Source organism: Microchirus variegatus (assembly GCF_963457635.1).
Source record: "Microchirus variegatus genome assembly, chromosome: 22".
Taxonomy (NCBI): Eukaryota; Metazoa; Chordata; class Actinopteri; order Pleuronectiformes; family Soleidae; genus Microchirus; species Microchirus variegatus.
Window position 1 is genome coordinate 12,854,858 of NC_139823.1, and position 17,908 is coordinate 12,872,765.

At 40.2% G+C, this 17,908-nt stretch overlaps 1 protein-coding gene across 1 annotated transcript in view; it reads left to right on the top strand.

The window, feature by feature from the left end:
• LOC310943016 (partitioning defective 3 homolog B-like) overlaps window positions 1-17,908 on the top strand; it is a 179,838-nt gene that overhangs the window by 138,039 nt on the left and 23,891 nt on the right. The window lies entirely within an intron of this gene.

Below are 17,908 nucleotides of genomic sequence, written 5' to 3' on the forward strand. Positions count from 1 at the left end.
GCCTGACTCCTGTCGGCATTGAACCCGACGAGACTGATACGATCCGCTTTACATTGACGATGGAGACGAACAGAGGATTTTTACATCCTACAGATACCGTTTCTCACATCACAGAATCATAATCGATAGCCCCGCAGATCCTCGTCTGAGCTCGGGCTGCCTGAGTCATGCTGCAGAGAAGCCACACAGTTATATCAGTAAATATTCATTGTGCTAATGAGAAATCACCTCCCACACTGGGACCAGGTGTCATGCCTTTATTTTTCTCTGCAGCTCTTGTTAACCAAGTGTAAGCAATGCTATCATAAACATGCGGTGAGGTATCAGATTTTTTATTAATTCATAGTTTTTTGTTTTTTTTTGACACTAGAGATGTGGAATAGATGGAGACTGGATTTGCTTCATTATGAAAAACAACAACAACTTTTCCAATAAATAAATGATTTCCTGAGTCATCAAAGACAGCAGGGAACTGTTAACGACTAATATTACATTTAAAAACAAAAATGATATCAAACATTATTTCACCTGCAAATTGAAAACATCTGAGCGCATGAACCATATCAATAGTTAAAACATGCCAAATGTTGATATGTTTCAATAGCCCTGAAACATTAAAGGCTTTTTAACTCATCACCCTCTCGAGTGCCTCAGATGTCTGATTTTCTGGATCCTCAGACTGAAGAGCACCACAGGGACATTTGTTTGCCACACCAGAGTAGCACTCCTCAGCTTTTGGCTGATTATTTCGCCCCGGCCACAAAAGTTCTTCATATTTCCTGTTTGTTTGGTCTCTTAGTTTTTTCAGAAACGTCTTTCAAAACAACAAAAAAATATTACTACAGCGTTATTTTTTTGACTTTATGGTTTGAAACTTCGACTTTTGCTGGAGAAACTCCCCGGTGACTTGCAGAAGAAGGACTTGGTTCTGCCTTTGTTTGTGAGGACCATGTTTGGCTTGCAGGCACAGACATTTTGTTCCCAGTTACCTGCTGCTGCTGCTGCTTATTTTCTGTTATTGCTGTTATTTTCTGTCTGTGGTGATGTGTAATGGCATCTTTATTTAATGCCTGAAGTCTAGACGTGTACATATTTGTCAAGTCTAGATCAGTTGTTATAGTTGATGCCGGTTTATTCATAGAAAATACTTGTCACTCAGCGTGAATACATTTATAAGAGAACAGTCTGGGAATAAGAGCTGATGTCATGGAAAATCTTGATTATTTAGGAGTTAATGCAAAGGAATGTCAGGGTTGTTTGAGCGCAGGGTAGCTTTTATTGTTTTTCCATTTCCTGTTAACCAATACAACACAGTAAGTATCAGTGAGTACAGTTTGTATTTTCAATGCCTTCTAAATCCACTTCATTGTTATAAAATCAGGTTCCCTGCTGAATATCACCCTGCCTCCTTCAATGCTATTTAAGTCTTTATGGCATTTTGAGAAAATTATCTTGACCTCAACCTGAATTAGTTCTTCACAATGGAGCTAGAATTAGACTTCTGTGACAAATAGACAGGTTTATTGCTGCGTATCACCGTTTAATCAGTGTGCATCGTGATCGTCACTTTATTTCAGCTCAACTGGAAAGAGACAAAGGTTTCTTGGTAATCTTGGCAACACTTTATATTAAGGAACACATATGCACCATTAAGTAGGTGATTACTAACATATATAAGTAGCATACTAGCCCTTTATTAGTAATTATTAAGCATGTATTAACATCTTACATAGCCTTAGTCTACCTCTATTACGACATGAATTAAGATTTTTCCTAAATAAGGTGTTATATTTACTAATAAAAGGCTAGTATGCAACTTATATGCATGTTAGTAAGCACCTAGTTAATGGTGATTATGTGTCCCTTAATATAAAGTGTTACCAAAATCTTTTATATGCTATTCTCTGCGCAAATCTTTAATGGTATCATGTTAGCTCCAGTGTAGCTAACAATATAGAGCTCCGATAGCTAACATCACACAACCAAGGTAACGCCCTCTTGGCAGGATACTAAACTGTTCACTTCTATAGTCGTATATACACATAAATCAGGCATAACTCGCCTCTTTGCCGGATGTTTTTATCATAAAAGTGAAGATTGTAGATAGCTATTGTTCACCCAGAATGCCAAAACAAGCGGAGATAAGCTAACGTTAGCCAATAGAGGCAGCTAAAGTGAATCACCGCTATGAAACGCACTCGCAACGAGCAGAAGATGGCGCGATGGGAACTAACAAGCAACGGATTTCATGGTTTCTCGGTAAATAATGGACGTTAACACAGCAACTGTTTAAATTACACTGCCCGTCGCTAATGCCGCACTTAGCCTTCCTGTGACAACAACGCTGTCTTTAGCTGGTGAACTCCACAGTTGAATGTCCAGATTTGTTTCCCTCCAGGCTCTTGTAAACTTCCAGTGACTCTCTGGAGAAAGATGAAGGGAAGTTAATCAGGAAGTTGAAGATGTCAGGATACTGCAGGTCTGGAATAATGTCCTTTCCGGCTGTTTCCAAACACACCGGTGTGTTATAAAGGGTCATGTCAAGTTGTGCGATATATCGTTCGATCTCCGTGGATTTAAAGTGCGCTGTGAACCCTGACAGACTGGTATTTGCCGGTTCATAGCGACCGGGTCACGTGACGTCTGGAGCTCTACGGTGTGGACTTAAACTTTTTGTCATTTGCTTTCTGAACAGGTCGAGGAAAGCTCCTTTTTCGCATGAATCCAAATCAGGAAACTTTTTAATAAGGCACAGAGCACTGCACATGCATCACAGAATCACGTTTAAAGTTGGAACTTAGGATGGATTGATGGATGGATGGATAAACCAGCAGCAGTTGCTGCAGTGCCTAATAACCCTTTCTCATTATGGATGATGCATTAATTAAAGCACAAGTGATCATTTACCTGACTGATTTTCTGTAGGAAGGGAAAGGGGGGGGAGTAAGTAATGGTTATGGAGATGAACCCAAAGCAAACAAATTCAACTTCACTTTTATTGTTTTGTTTGTTTCTCCTGAAGCCATTTGTATTTTTGTGCCGAGCAACCGTGAAAAAGGGAAAAGCCGTGGCTACTTTAGTGTTGGGGGGTTAAGGTAGGCAGAGAGGGAGAGACTCCATTGTGCAATGTTGCCGCAGTGTAGTGAGTATGTGTGCCTGTACACACACACACACCCTTCGGCTCCATTACCATCTCATTGATTCATAGTTATGGCTTTGCCGTCTCCACTAGCAAAATTATATTTGCCTAGAAACAATTATCAAGCATCAAAAACCTACACCTCAAGTTTGTTTCCAAGTGAGTGTGTTGTGTACTTACGGGTGGGTGTGTGTACTCGAGAAGACAACAACAGACTTTCTCCCGAAGGACAGGGACACTAAATCAACAGGGTGCCACGTACACACACACACACACACACACACGCCCTCAATATGGTGTATGAAAGCCAATTGTTATGGTGGGTGGTGTGACACAGACTTTATTCTAAGATTTAATTATAATGAAAAGCTTTGATCTAGTATTTTTCCTGTACTTGGGGCTTAAATATTGTGTGTTCATTTGCAGTTTGTCATTTCATTACTCAGATTTATAATACACCAGCATGCAGTGCTGCTGCCTACTTATACTGGCTGTTTTATTATACTTTGTCTCTAAAGCTGCGGTAGATAACTTTTTTTTTTTTGGGCCTAAACTCGTCATTATCATATTGAAACTAATTGCACGAAAGGAAAACAACACTATGTATGTTTATATTTGCTTAAATATCTAATGGCTGCTTTCACTGGTTTACTTTACGAAGAAAATGCATTATTCCGTATGCAAATCACTATAGAGAATAGCGTTCACCGTATACATAGGTGTTTATTATGACGCAGCACAACACCAACTCGGAGTAAAAGTACCCGTGTTCTTACCTTGCTACTTCCGTGTCCTTACTTCTTTGCACCTTCTTTCTTATTCTTTCTATAATAAAAGTGCTTACCTTAGACGTGTCGGTAGATTCACAGTCGGGGGCTAAATCCACATTAAGGGTCCTTTTCCTTGGTAACTGTATTTTAGTGTAAAACAGGGTTGGCTTTCAGAAAAATCGACAATTTTTGCAACCCTTTTAACGTCTTAATGTGTTAAATATGTCTTGATTTGGATCCCCCCGATGGATTCTCGTACAACGTCTCGTACATCGAGGTCACAATCTGGTTAATGTTAACCGCAAAAAGTACTCGGTCGTGTTTTGATTTAACATACACACTTCCTGTCTTCATCGTTACAATTATAGCACGAGAGAAACTAATGATTTCACTCAGGAAATTGACAAGTCCAGTTACTCATATCCACACACGTGAAGATAATAATGGCCTGGATGACTGAGAACATTTTCACACAGGAAGTGAACTCTCCTGTTTGACAGTCCTGTGTTTTGTCAACCAACCATCTGGTCATAAAGGACCCGCTCTTTATACAACATCACCTTCCTTCCTCCTGTGCTACTGTCATAGTAGACCTACAGTATATCGTGGATTAGGGACAATGCAGTTAATATAGTTCCAATGCAAAAAACGCAGCTGATACATAGAGTTTATAGCTATTGCTAGTTTGCGACTCTTGAACGGTGTAATATCATATATATGATCAAACACAGTTAAAACTCAGAACTACATGCGGATATTACAGAGCACATTAAAATGTAAATGTGTATACTATAACTTTAGCTAACTATAAACTAAACTAGATCACACAATAACAATCGTCAAATCATAAATATAAGACATAGCAATAAAATGTTCTAAAACTAGTCAAATAAACCTTATATACTGAAAACAATTAATGTGTACAGCTCTGTTTTTATTTTAGCCAGCACTTAACCGTTAATCTCGACTTTGATGAAGTAGTTTTGATGGCGTTCCAAAGCAACAGTTTGGTGACAAATGAGTTATTTCAGTATGTTTTTGCTCAAGGAGGAAAAAGACTTGCTAATTGTAGCAGCATCAGGACTGTGTTGCGATCGAAGCCATCGAGAATAATTCCACCCCCCATGCGTCAACATCGACTTTGTTAGCAAAATACATTCTTTCAATTAGTTCTTGAGAAAGGGCGTTTCCTCAGTTCCACATAGATTGCAGGGGAAAAAGATAAATATAATGTGGCCAAATGATCATAAACAAGAATTAAAAATAATTAGCTAAAATGCCTATGACATATATCAAATATGTCGTCTTAAAGTTGCAGGGCGTATACTTTATAGCCCCCTGTGGACCCCCCTTCTGAGAATTTACCACAACTCTGCAGTTCTGGTCTGACCTTTTTCTCCGAGCGCCCTTCCCCAATCAGCTTTTCTTCTACAGTGCTTTAATAAGTTACTGTATGTGTTGTTTATCTGTCTTTTACAGTGGTTTGAATGTAAAACACATTTGTTTCAAAAGTTACAAACTACAGCTTTACCTATTGTTTACATTACATATCATGCATTTCCATGTCATTCTGCATCGTGCAGTTTTGCATACTGAAGAACACGAGCTTTGTCAAGTCATTAATTCATTATTGACCGTGTTTGATTATTCAAAAAATGTTCTTGCATTTTTTCGCCATCCACTACTACACTTCAGCCTCAGGGTGCTGACGAGCACCGAGAACAGAGAACGGAGGCGTTGGACCTATAGTACGGACAACAAACGTTAACCAAACAGATGGGATACATTCATACTCGTATTCTTACCTACAGGGAATTTTTCCGAATTTTGATCCAAACTGAAATACACGCCCACCACAACACGGAGAACATGCAACTCCCACATCGAGAGGTCCTCGCGGGCCAGCGGATTAAAATTCTCTGAATTTGTTTTTGTAGTTTTGGGAAAAATAATACTGTGTGTCTGTACATGTCCACCCAGCTGCTCTCTGCACTTCTTTATTTCATTTATTTTTTTTCCCAGTTTACAAAATGTTCTATCTGTCTGAAGAGGCTTTGAATTTGAGTATCAGTCAAAGGGTTTCTATTTAATGCTTTTTTAATAATCTGGCATTCCCTCTCCCGTCCATTTCACTCACTTAAAATGCTGTTAGTCCTGTTATGTGGATGTGTATCCTGAAACGCGAGTTTGCTTTTAACATTTCAAATGTTACACTGTGTAACATATCATCTCAATTCTGTTTCCAGTGGCAGAATGCTCGAGTAGTTTTGCCCGGGAATTGCAGTTAATGTGGCATTTCTAATCGTGCGCAGGTAACATTTGAGAGCAGATGGCGTTATTGTCTTTTTTCGCCACAGAAACACATAAGGAACAGATTCGCTTTGGTTTACAATGGCACTGGAGATGAGAAATGGTTCATTGCCACTGGAAATACAGCAACCCTGGCAGAACTCCGTCTCCGTCTGTGCCGCCCGCCCTTCAAATGTCGCCCCGCGTTACACAGTCATAAGAGGATCTTGTATCATATCCTGTTGATCGAGACTGAATTCCCTGTGCGTTCAGAACTATGTCCGGATTTTGTGTGTCAGGAACTTTTTTTTGTCTTTGGTTCAAGGTCTCAGTCTCCTGAACTGCGTCCAATATTCTCCCTAACCTTGTCACCATTGCCATCCGAAGACAGACTCACCATTGTGTGACTCACAATAGAATTTGGGAAAAATCCTAGTGCCTTATTCCCACAACCTCTCATATTTCTGTTTTCTTTTTCCTTCCCCCCCCATTTTACACAAACTACTGTAAAATCTCTTTCTGTGGCCAAGTATAAGCTAGAACACAATGTAGAATTACATAAACTGTATCATTCGTCCTCTCAGTGAAAGACAATCTAATATCCCATGATAAAATAAGCCTGAAATTGTTAGTTTTGAACCACCTTCTATTTCACTAGAGGTCACACGTACAGGAAGTCTAACATTTTCTCCCACAATTTCCTGCTTAATGGTCCATATTCTAAAATCACTACTATAGACCTACTTCAAATAGGTCAGAAATAATGGGAAACTGACATGGAGTATTGACATGGACAGAAAAGAACATTTTTCACAATGATAGCACGATTTAATGTCACAGTCTGTATGTATGTGGGCGCACCGGTCACGAGTATCACCCGCTGAGACCCATGACTAAGAATGAACAGTTTTTTTCCGCCTCGTACAAAACAGAATAAGAGCGTCGGTGTAGAGAATAATCTCTACAGGGTGAAGTGAGGTTAGGTAGTAGAGGTTTTCACACTTCTGGTTTTTGGCTTTTAAGGTTTGTAGGTTTGGTAACACTTTAAGTACACACTACTAGCATTAGTTATAGTTATTAGAAATGTGTTACTCATCCCATCAGCTCAGGAAGTGTCCAAATAGCTGCTGTACTCAAGCAGCCAATCAGCATCCACTTCCAATGACAATGTTGCTAGGCAGCGTACTTTACTTACTCCATCTCCAACGTACTTTACTTACGGCATCTCCAACGTACTTTACTTACGCCATCTCCAATGTACTTTACTTACGCCATCTCTAACGTACTTTACTTACACCTTTTTTAACATACTTTACTTACGCTATCTCCAATGTACTTTACTTACGCCATCTCCAATGTACTTTACTTACGCCATCTCTAACGTACTTTACTTACGCCATCTCCAGCGTACTTTACTTACGCCATCTCCAATGTACTTTACTTACGCCGTCTCCAATGTACTTTACTTACGCCATCTCTAACGCACTTTACTTACGCCATCTCCAATGTACTTTACTTACACCATCTCCAATGTACTTTACTCACGCCATCTCTAACGTACTTTACTTACGCCATCTCTAACATACTTTACTTACGCCATCTCCAACGTACTTTACTTACGCTATCTCCAATGTACTTTACTTACATCATCTCTAACGTACTCTGGTCATACGCCCCCTGCCGTTGAGGCTAATACTGCAACGAACAACGTTCTAATAAGTGTGTTCTTATTATAAAGTGTTAGCGTAGGTTTTACTTCAGCCTTTGAACTGAAGTACCATTCCCTTACGATGTCCAAACAACACCCGTATACTTTGTTTGTGATATTATATGCTGGAGAAACCAAGTATAAGGATAAAGGATTTTTTTCTTCCACATCTATTATAAGCAAACGAGGATCAGCAGCTTTTACACTCACATGATTTTATATTATCTCGCTCTCTGACTACACTTGTGATATTAGTAGTTTGCATAAATCAACCCTAACAGGTCATAATTCCGGGTTATGCATGAATGTGCTGTCAGAATAAAGCTTTTAATTTTGGCCTCTAAAATCAGGTATATTGTCCATGTCCATTTGTAAGTGGAAGACCTTTTTTTATTATTCTATTTTTTATAGCCATGCTGGGAAAGACAAAAACCCCTCTTGCCCTCATTCTTTCCGCACTCATAACCCCTTTTCTTTCATGGCCTCGAAACTGTCCATGTCAATTCAGCCATTATTATAGAGAAATAGGTGCATTACCTTGGATGTTTTATAGGTAGACAGGCAGGGGATCGAACCCCAAACCCTCTATTAGGAGAAGCGAGAGACCTTGTAGCCCACTGCGGTTCTTTGTTATAGCAGCAGGGTTAAGAGTGCTATGTGTACTCTATATAAAAACAATCTATTTTCCTGTTTTTGTCCATCACATTCATTCCACTTCAAGCTTCCTCCAATAAGAGGCACTTATTATTTCTCTATTAAATACGACATTGGGGGAATTAAGTGTTTTGTTTTTCTGTTTGGTTGAGATAATTTCACCTATAGCTCTTGGACACGGAGGTTAAGGATGATACAATAAGATGTAACATGTAACCACACTACAGTATATCCTTTATCAGAACAAGTGCACAGAGGAAAAGCAGAAAAGAACAGAGAAGAGAAGTTTGACGATATTTCCCCCCCCTCGTCTTCAGTGTGCTGACTGAACCGAGACGGACTATATTTCTCCCGTGTCTGTTATTAATGCCAGCCGGGTGACCATAAATCCAACGGAAAATGCTGCACCACATCACCCAAGCACCAACGTCTGCACTGCTGGCATCTGAACACACACACACACACACACACAGAGACAGACCAAGTGTGAATACTAAACCACAGCTTCTCTCCTTTAAAACCAATCGCTCAGATCTTATTCCATCACTTTCTGCTCTCTCCATCTGAACACAAACGCACATCGTGCACACAAATATAGACATATTTTGTCATAACACCGTGGCGTTTTCCTGCCTGATCAACGCTCTTACTCACTCTGGCCTTATATGGACCTGAAGTGGAGCATTGGAACGGTTCAAATAATGTGCTGAATCTAATGGAACAGAAAGGAAACTGAGCTTTCACTGATGGGCCCCGAAACGACTATGAGACAGAGAGGGATCAAGATAGAGAAAATAATCAGTGAGAAGGAAAAGGCAACTGCAGAGCTTAGCAAGCATACTATATATAACAATGTAATATACGCTACCGTTCAAAAGTTTGGGGTCACTTAGAAATCCTTATTTTTGTGGTATGTGGTAAACGATTATTCTAGCTACAAACGTCTGTTTTTTTAATGGAATATGTACGGTGTATAGAGGCCCATTTGCAGTGTTCTAATGATACATTGTGTTTGCTAATCGCGTTAGAAGGCTATTGGATGATTAGAAAACCCTTAAAAACCCTCATGCAATTATGTTAGCACAGCTGAAAACAGTTTTGCTGGTTCTTTCAATCATTATTTCTAATCTTGTCAATGTCTTGACTATATTTTCCATTCATTTTGCAACTCTTTTGATGAATAAAAGTGTGACTTTTAATGGAAAACACCAAAAAAATTGAACGGTAGTGTGCATATAGTAAAACTTCTGTATAGAATGTAAATGCATGGCAGGGAAGTCTGCATAAGTGTGTGTGTGTGTGTGTGTGTGTGAGGTCAGGAGGTTATAATCCCCAAGTCAGACGAGATGGGATCAGTGCCGTCTCAGACACGCAGCCGTGTCTGCTGCACAAGCACGGATACGACATACATCATCTCACCGTCTCGGTCAATAATGCAGATATTCTACTCGCTCAGACATTTTATTGTTGCCTCAGTCTTCTCTTTTCTCGTCTCTTTTTTTAAGTCCCCGCAGACCACCGTACCGTCGAGCTAAACTCAGACACACAAGGAGAGAGAGAACGAGAAAGAATAGAGAGCCATGAGGTAATCTCCAGCAAGGTTCAGCGGTTATAACTCGAGCACTTAACGACTGAGTCATTGTCAGATATTTGCAGGCGTTAACAGTTAAATCATTCACACCAATTGACCAAGTAAGATTGTGTGTGCGCGTGTGTGTGTACATATATATATATATACTGTGTAGGAGGAGTGGTCATGTGTACTGATGCATGTCCGCGGTGGTGGTAATGGTACGTGTCATCACCGAGACACTTGAAAGAAACCTTGAAAGTGTTCACAGCTTGGAGAACTCCATTGAATGTGTGTATATGTGTGTGTGAGTGTGTGAGAAGGGAGGTAAAGACAGAGTAGTATGCAGGACATCATGCCAACTCCATAACCAGTTTGAGTCAGAGACTTGGTCCAAGCCAACTCACATAGGATCCGTTTGATTTGGCTTGGAAGGAGTAGAAGCAAATGTGGTGTTGATAAAGATCCCCTTACTCTCTCACTCACACACACACACACATAAGCAAGTATAAATGCTGAAAAAAGTCACATTTTCACTCTCTATCCAACATTTGGATAGAGATTTGGATAGCATTTTTTTTTTTCTCACTCGAGTATTAAAGGACTCATATTATTCCCTCATAGGGCCTCCAGGGTTCCAAATATAAGTATTAACGTTATTAAAAAGATGATTTTGCATAATATGTCCCCTTTAAGAGTCCATTAGCAGACGATGTAGTCTTATTTTAACTTACCTCAAAACACAATACATGCATTATTTTCATTGATCGATATCGCATAGTCAACGCTTTGTCCTTGACTAAATCAAATGACACTGAGACTATGGCGCACAGGTCATGGACTAATTGGTGATTCCCCCCCTCCACTGATAATCATTTTCATTTTTCTAAATTCCAGTGAAAGCATTACGTTTAATCGAATAAAAGGATGGCCACCGAGAGGCATGAGCCAGACGTGCAACCAGGAGCAGACCGGTCACATTTGCTGCTTAAATTATGCCCTAAGTAGCCACAGCCATGGCTATGTTTGAGTGTAATTACAGCTGTGCTGCTGATCCTGATGGAAAAACCTCGCTGTAGCAATACGGTGCTTTTCCATTATACAGTTCTAGTTTGACTCTACTCATTTTTTTGTGGGTTTATTTTGCTTTTTCATTAAGGATTTTTGGTACCTGGGCGGTTCCAAGAGAACTGAGAGAACTATCTTATATATAGCTAATATTTTTTATAATCAAATTCCTTGTTTGTGTACTGATTCTGTTTCGGATTGATACAAGGTACGAGATACAAGAATCAAACCCACCATTAAAAAGTATTAGTCGCAATTTCAAGAGGTATTACATTTTGTCTATAGTGTTTGACTGCAAAACAATAAGGACATTTCTAAGTGACCCCAAACAGTAATATAGATCAACCGAGTTCTGTTCTCTCTTAGATGTTTTTCGCTAAATGAATATATCAAGATGAAAATAAGCTTTTTCATGGCCAGAAGTGACAAGCATTGAACTTAAATCATAGTAAAATCTATCCAAATGTCATGCGTCTTATCACAAAGTGTGTTTGTCTATCGCGAGGATCCTTAAATGCTGTGTTTGCGCTCACTTATTTTCTATTAGACTTGGTGGGAAAGACATTATCACAGCTCAAATGACCATTTTTAGTGGAAAAGAGGGGGAATAAGACAATGTGAAAGATTAGATGGGATTTAACTTGAGGAAATGAATGGACATGCGGAGAGTGGAGGGAGGCAGGAGGGTGGGGGGGGTTGAGGCAATGACAGAAAGATGAGGAGAGGGAAAAAAATACAGGACTTAAGTCAACAAATGAGACGACTTCTTGAAGGTCAGAGTTAGACGGGATAGTTAAAGTGAGGTTGATAAGATCAAGAAAGAAATGGGGGTTGAAATGGAAAGCCAGTTGGACGGAGGGAGAGAGGAGAGGGGAGGGGGGGAAAGACTGAAAAGGGGAGAGTTATGCATTGTGTCATTATAGAGGAATGTTAATATGATTAGTGAATGACTCTGACCTCGCTGTCTGGGACTGGTGCCTGGCTGGTCTGATGACCACTGAGCATCTATGAGACAGACACACACACACATGCACAGAGACAGAGAGTGCAGGTCAGAATGGACACACAAACATACAGAAGCATGTCTGAACACACACACATTCACACACACACACACACACACATGTTTGATTTGTGCCTTCCTTCTCCCAGCAGAGCACAATGAGTCAACATGCCATGACTTATTATCTGTTCTTGACATGCATGAATCCCTGCAGTCTGGCCTCGTAAAAGTTTAGGGTTAGGACAGAAAAAGCGCTTCATTGATCTGTGGTTGGTGGCTCCCAACATGACTACCTCTGCGATTTGTTTGTGCCCGGAGTCCCAGGGCTACAGACACAATTCATCTTGTGGGTCCTGACATGAAAAGCCAAAGAAGCTTTAATTCCCGTGATTTAATTCTCTCTATATCAGACAGCCTGGGTTAACCTTGGCAGTGGAAACGTTCATTATTAGCCACTATTTTTATGCTGCTTTGCTCACTTTGCCTCTAGAACCTGATTCCCTCACAGAAAATAGACAAAAATATATAAATAGTTTGTATTCGTCTGTAACCGTTGTGAATGAGGCTGCACATTTGTAACTTCAACACGATCAAGCTGCGTTAGCTACTTTACCGCTGTTAGCGGTAGAGAAATTTTGAATAATACAAACACCAACGTTTACATGCCTTTTAAGCATATCTATCTATCTATCTATCTATAAAGCAAGTTGTGTTTGTGTGTCTGTCTGTGATATCTCGCTGACCGTTAGTCAGATTGCCCTAAGACTTTGGATATGGGTTGAGCATGACCCGATGGTGTGCATCCTTGATTTTCAATTTTTTGGGAGGAATTTTAATTTTCACTGATTTATCATGCTGCACCAGGCAGGCAGTGGCTCATCAGAAAAAAAAAGTATCTCGGAATGACTTGAAATTTACCATCATAATAGTCGGCATCACCCTGAATAAGGATCCCTTGAAAATATTTGCAAACCTCTTAAGGAATAATTTAAATGAATTTTTGAAATTCAGGAAATGATCCATTTGCCCTGATGCACTTTGACAGTGAGCTGACTTTCTTCACAAAAACAAAAAGTATCTCGGAATGACTTGAAATTTACCATCCTAATAGTCTGCTTGGCCCTGAAAAAGGATCCGCTGAAAATATTTGCAAACCTCTTAAGGAATAATTTTAATGAATTTTTGAAATTCAAGAAATTATCCATTTGCCCATTCGGCCAATAATTTTTATTTAAAAAAGGCAGATGCAGATATGTGTAAAAAAATGCTGAATATTGGCGCCGATAATCCCTCCTTCACAGAGATCCAATCCCCATTTTCAGCAAGTGTGAAAGCCTCTCTCTCTTGTTGTGCTACTGTTTTGGAATAAATCCATTTACTGTGTACATATTCTAGGATTACCTATCTGTGGTTGTGGTCATGGTTGGGTTTCACCCAGATCCACGATCTCCACCTGGAAACACTGTGAGAATGTGTGTGTGTGTGTTCTCACAGGTGCACAGCTTGTGGTTTCTTTTTCTTCTTATTATTATTATGTTCTCTTTGTAACTTATCAAAAATCTAGATTTGTATTCAGGCTTTGGCGAGCGAGATGCCAACGGACAAACACACAAAGCCTTGTCCAAGTGTGTGTAAAGAGTGATGGGTTTCGGTCCAGTGGAAAGTGTTATCACCTCTGGCCACTGCATTGTGGACAGGACAGATAGCCAACTGTCATAAACTTGTGTGTGTACGCTGTTTTTTTTATTTTTTATTCTTTCAGAATGTTGGCTCAGCTGTGTTGTTGAGGACACACACACACACACACAGACACACACAGCCCTGTGTCAAACGTGTGTACCTGTGTGCATGCTCTAGTCACTGTGTCAGCAAACAAGGACAGTGTGTGTCTTTGTGTGTGTGTGTGTGTGTGTGTGTGTGTGTGTGTGTGTGTGTGCGCATTTGGAGTCTGTCAGCGATTCTTAAAGCAGCGTGCAGCTCTTGAGCTTCTGAGAGAGAAATATCTGACGATGAAATATGGTGAGTCATCTGGTAGATAAGGGAAAAAAAAAACGGAGTGCCAGAGGGAAGGGGGGGCGGGGGGGGGGAGCGAAAGAGAGTAGTAGGAGTCAGTGGATTTCAAAATAAAAGCATGTGTAAGAAACTCAAGTGTCAACTTCAGTGTCAGCAAACCTCCTGCTGACATTTATACCACATTAGCTACTTTAGCTACTCCTCAGACACTAAATTGGCTCTTAGAATACATTTTTCAATGTCTGGATTTATTCTGAAGCCATCTTTTTTTTTTTGGGGGGGGTAATTGTTTTATTTATTCATTTATCCTTAGCTCAGAAAGAGATGAAGGCATAACTTAAAATGGACAAATAGAATTAAGAGGTAATGAGCAGTTGATTCCAGGTAGATCACGGGTCTTGATGTCGTTACGGTTGATCACATTTTCGAAAGTCTGGTTCTCATGACTTGCGTCCAGACTTTTGATGCCACCAGGCGAACGTTCACACGCACAGAAGATGTGAGTACATGGTGGGAGCTGTTACTCTGATTTCAGTTTGACATACCACGCTGAATAGAGAATCTATGATACATTCATTTTAGAAAAGATATTAAAATATATGTTTTCAGTTTGTAGTTCTTGCAACTGTTATACGCCTCCGTATTTATTTGTTTCTTCTCATGTATTCTCGTCACCAGAGATGAACTCAAACTCCATGTCGTCATGTAAGAAACAAACTGAACAAACACTCTCGAAATTGCATTTGAAAGTGTTTGTCTTCTTTAAACAGAAGTGTGTGTGTGTGTGTGTGTGTACAGGGGGAAAGATTCAGGGAAAAGTTGTTCAGAAACAGAGAGGGGAATTGGAGTCACATGCTGAGATACTGAGAGGATGAGGCTTATGTAACTGTGACATTTCAACGGAGCTGTCCAAATATGCTGACTGAAAGGAAATCAGTTTCACTTAATGTTTTTCTCTGATAAAGAAAAAAAGACGTTCTGCTAAACTGCTGGGAGAATATTCACTCCCAAATCAGTGTAACTATTAAAGACAGGGGAAATCTTTTTCAAGTTCCCGCCTCACTCATGCACACTTCTGGTCCTTTCTTCACACGGCTCGCTCCGACCCTGTAATATCCATGCTTCTTTTAATGTAATACTCAAATTTTCACAGTTTTGCCAACTTTGCTTGAAAGAGCTTTTGATTAAATTAGGCTTAATGGACAGAAAGTCACTGGCTTGCCTTGGTGGTTGGTTTCAAAGTAAAGCAGAGATAGCAAATTGGAGTGGAAACATTGGAAACTAGCCGTGGTTTGACAAAAACTTAATATGATCATCTTTAAACACTTTGTGATAAGCTCAAAATTGTGGTTATCATACATTTAAATGACCGTATCTCATAGAAGTCTCCCATTGGTCGCTTTAAGATGGAGAGATGCCGGATGGGACCTCATTCCCAGATTGTAAACAGTGTCCGCCATCTTTGCTAACAGTTATGCTAACAGGACCAAGTGTCACTGGTTTGGCATATAACAAAAATTAATGAAAATATTTCTAAGGGAAAACTGAGGTTGGGAAGCACAAATTTTCAAAGGTTCTACCACTATTCTAGTAATACAAAGCTAAATGCAAAACGCAACTTGGGTTATAACACATTTAAATGATAGCATAGCATAGGTGGTCTTCATCGTAAAGTGTGGCAGGTTTAAATCTTTGTTAATTATCTCATAGAAGTCTCCCATTGGTCGCTTTAAGATGGAGAGATTGAGGTCTGACGGGACCGCATTCTCAGTTTCCGCCATCTTTGCTAACTGCTATGTTAACAGGACCGAGTGTCACTGGTGGGCACATAACAAAAAGGAATGAAGATATTTCTCAACTCAGGGGAAACTGAGGTTAGGACGCACAGTTTTTCAATATTCTACCCCTATTTTAGTAATACAACTTGGGTTTTTGTGTGTCTGTACATGTTTCCGATGCATGTCATCCTGCACAAAAGAAAACATTGCCTCCAATTTTCCACACTTCTCAATCCCCTTTTCTCTTCTGCGTCTTTGTGATTATCTCAAAATTGTAGTTATCCACATTTAAATGACAGCATAGCATAGGTGGTCTTCATCGTAATGTGTGGCCGGTTTAAATCCTTGTTAATTATCTCATAGAAGTCTCCCATTGGTCGCTTTACAAGATGAAGAGATTTGGGTTCCAACTGCTAATCTAAAACTAGCCAACCTCTTCGGAGAAGATGTCTCGATGGTGTTTGGGAATTCAGTCCAAGTCCCCTCGCACTCTTAGACAATCGCACACACACACACTTGAACGCACACTTCTTCTTTCCCTCTCCCTCTCCTCTCCCTCTCTGTCCTCCCATCTGTGAGTTCAGATGAACAGAAGTCTCCCGGGGCTTTTCATTGGCGGAGCTCCACACTAAGAGGCGAGTTAATTGGCCAGCTGGGGCCCAGCCGGTTGTTGGAGAAAGGGCATTGGCCAAGAGAGGGGTCAAATGACATGTCATTGGTCAGATTGGCTGGCAACCTGGCAACACTCCAGGCTCTCCCTCTGGAGGAAAACCTGGTGAGAAGAAAAACAAAATTGATAAGGAAAGAAAAAAACAAATTGTTGGTTAATTTGCAGCTTGTCCAGAAACACAGAGATGTTTATTTGTGGGAGTCGCTCGTTCTTAGAGTCCTGGATTTGCGATGTGCCTTCACTCATGAGGTCATTTTTCATCAAATTCAGTCAAGCACTTAAGTTTTTAATTTAAATTGCGTACAGCGGCTTAATTTGTACTTATGATGAGACGATGAGCGTGGTCGGGATTAAGAGAATCAAACAACCAGAAAACAGCAGTCGTCTGCAGGATTTGTGACACTACAGTGTGACCCTTTCAGAGACATTCATTCATTATTTACAATCCTACAAAAAAGGTCTTCTTAGAAAACACAGAGCACATTTGAGAAGTCACTGCAGCTCGTATTTTGGAGTCTCCTTGACTGGTGGTTAATATCTACCTTCAACTTTTTTATTAAGTAGCAGAGCTAGCTAATCCAGAGGAAATGAGAGGTCGAGGGTTAGTCACCAAGGATTAGTCTAGTCCCAGGACATCAAACGTTCCATTCCCACCCAGGAGATAATCATAGCCAGGTAAGCCAGGAAATTAAGTGACTGCCTTTCAATGGGTTTCTAATCCCCATATTGCTCTCTCCTTACATTTCTCATTCTTTCCCATCCATCCTACTTTCTCTAAGTCTCTTCTCCTGCTCGGCCCATCCCCTCTCTACCCCCCCAAACTGGTCCAGGGCTATAAGACTACATTCTGGCCAATCTGCGGCAGACTGCTTGTGTCTGCAAGAAAACTTCCATCTCTATTTATAAGAAAGGGATGTGATAGATGACACGAGCAACCCTTGTACCGAAGGTAATATCTGACCCTTCAGCCAAGGCAGGGCTTTCAGACAAATTGAAAACTGACAGAGAGATGTTCCTTATCTCTATATCAGGAGTTTGGAGAATTGTGTGCTCACAGCACATGGAGAACCGAGCTTTTCCTTCCTGAATACACCCACGCTTTAGCTTCACAGATGTAATATAGTTATAGGTAGAATGTGTTTTATTGCAGTATTTTTGCACAGTTTTTGTCAGGGGTACCAGATTTTCTTGTCGAATACTGATACCATTATCTCAACCAATACCAATATCATTTTTACAGACTGTA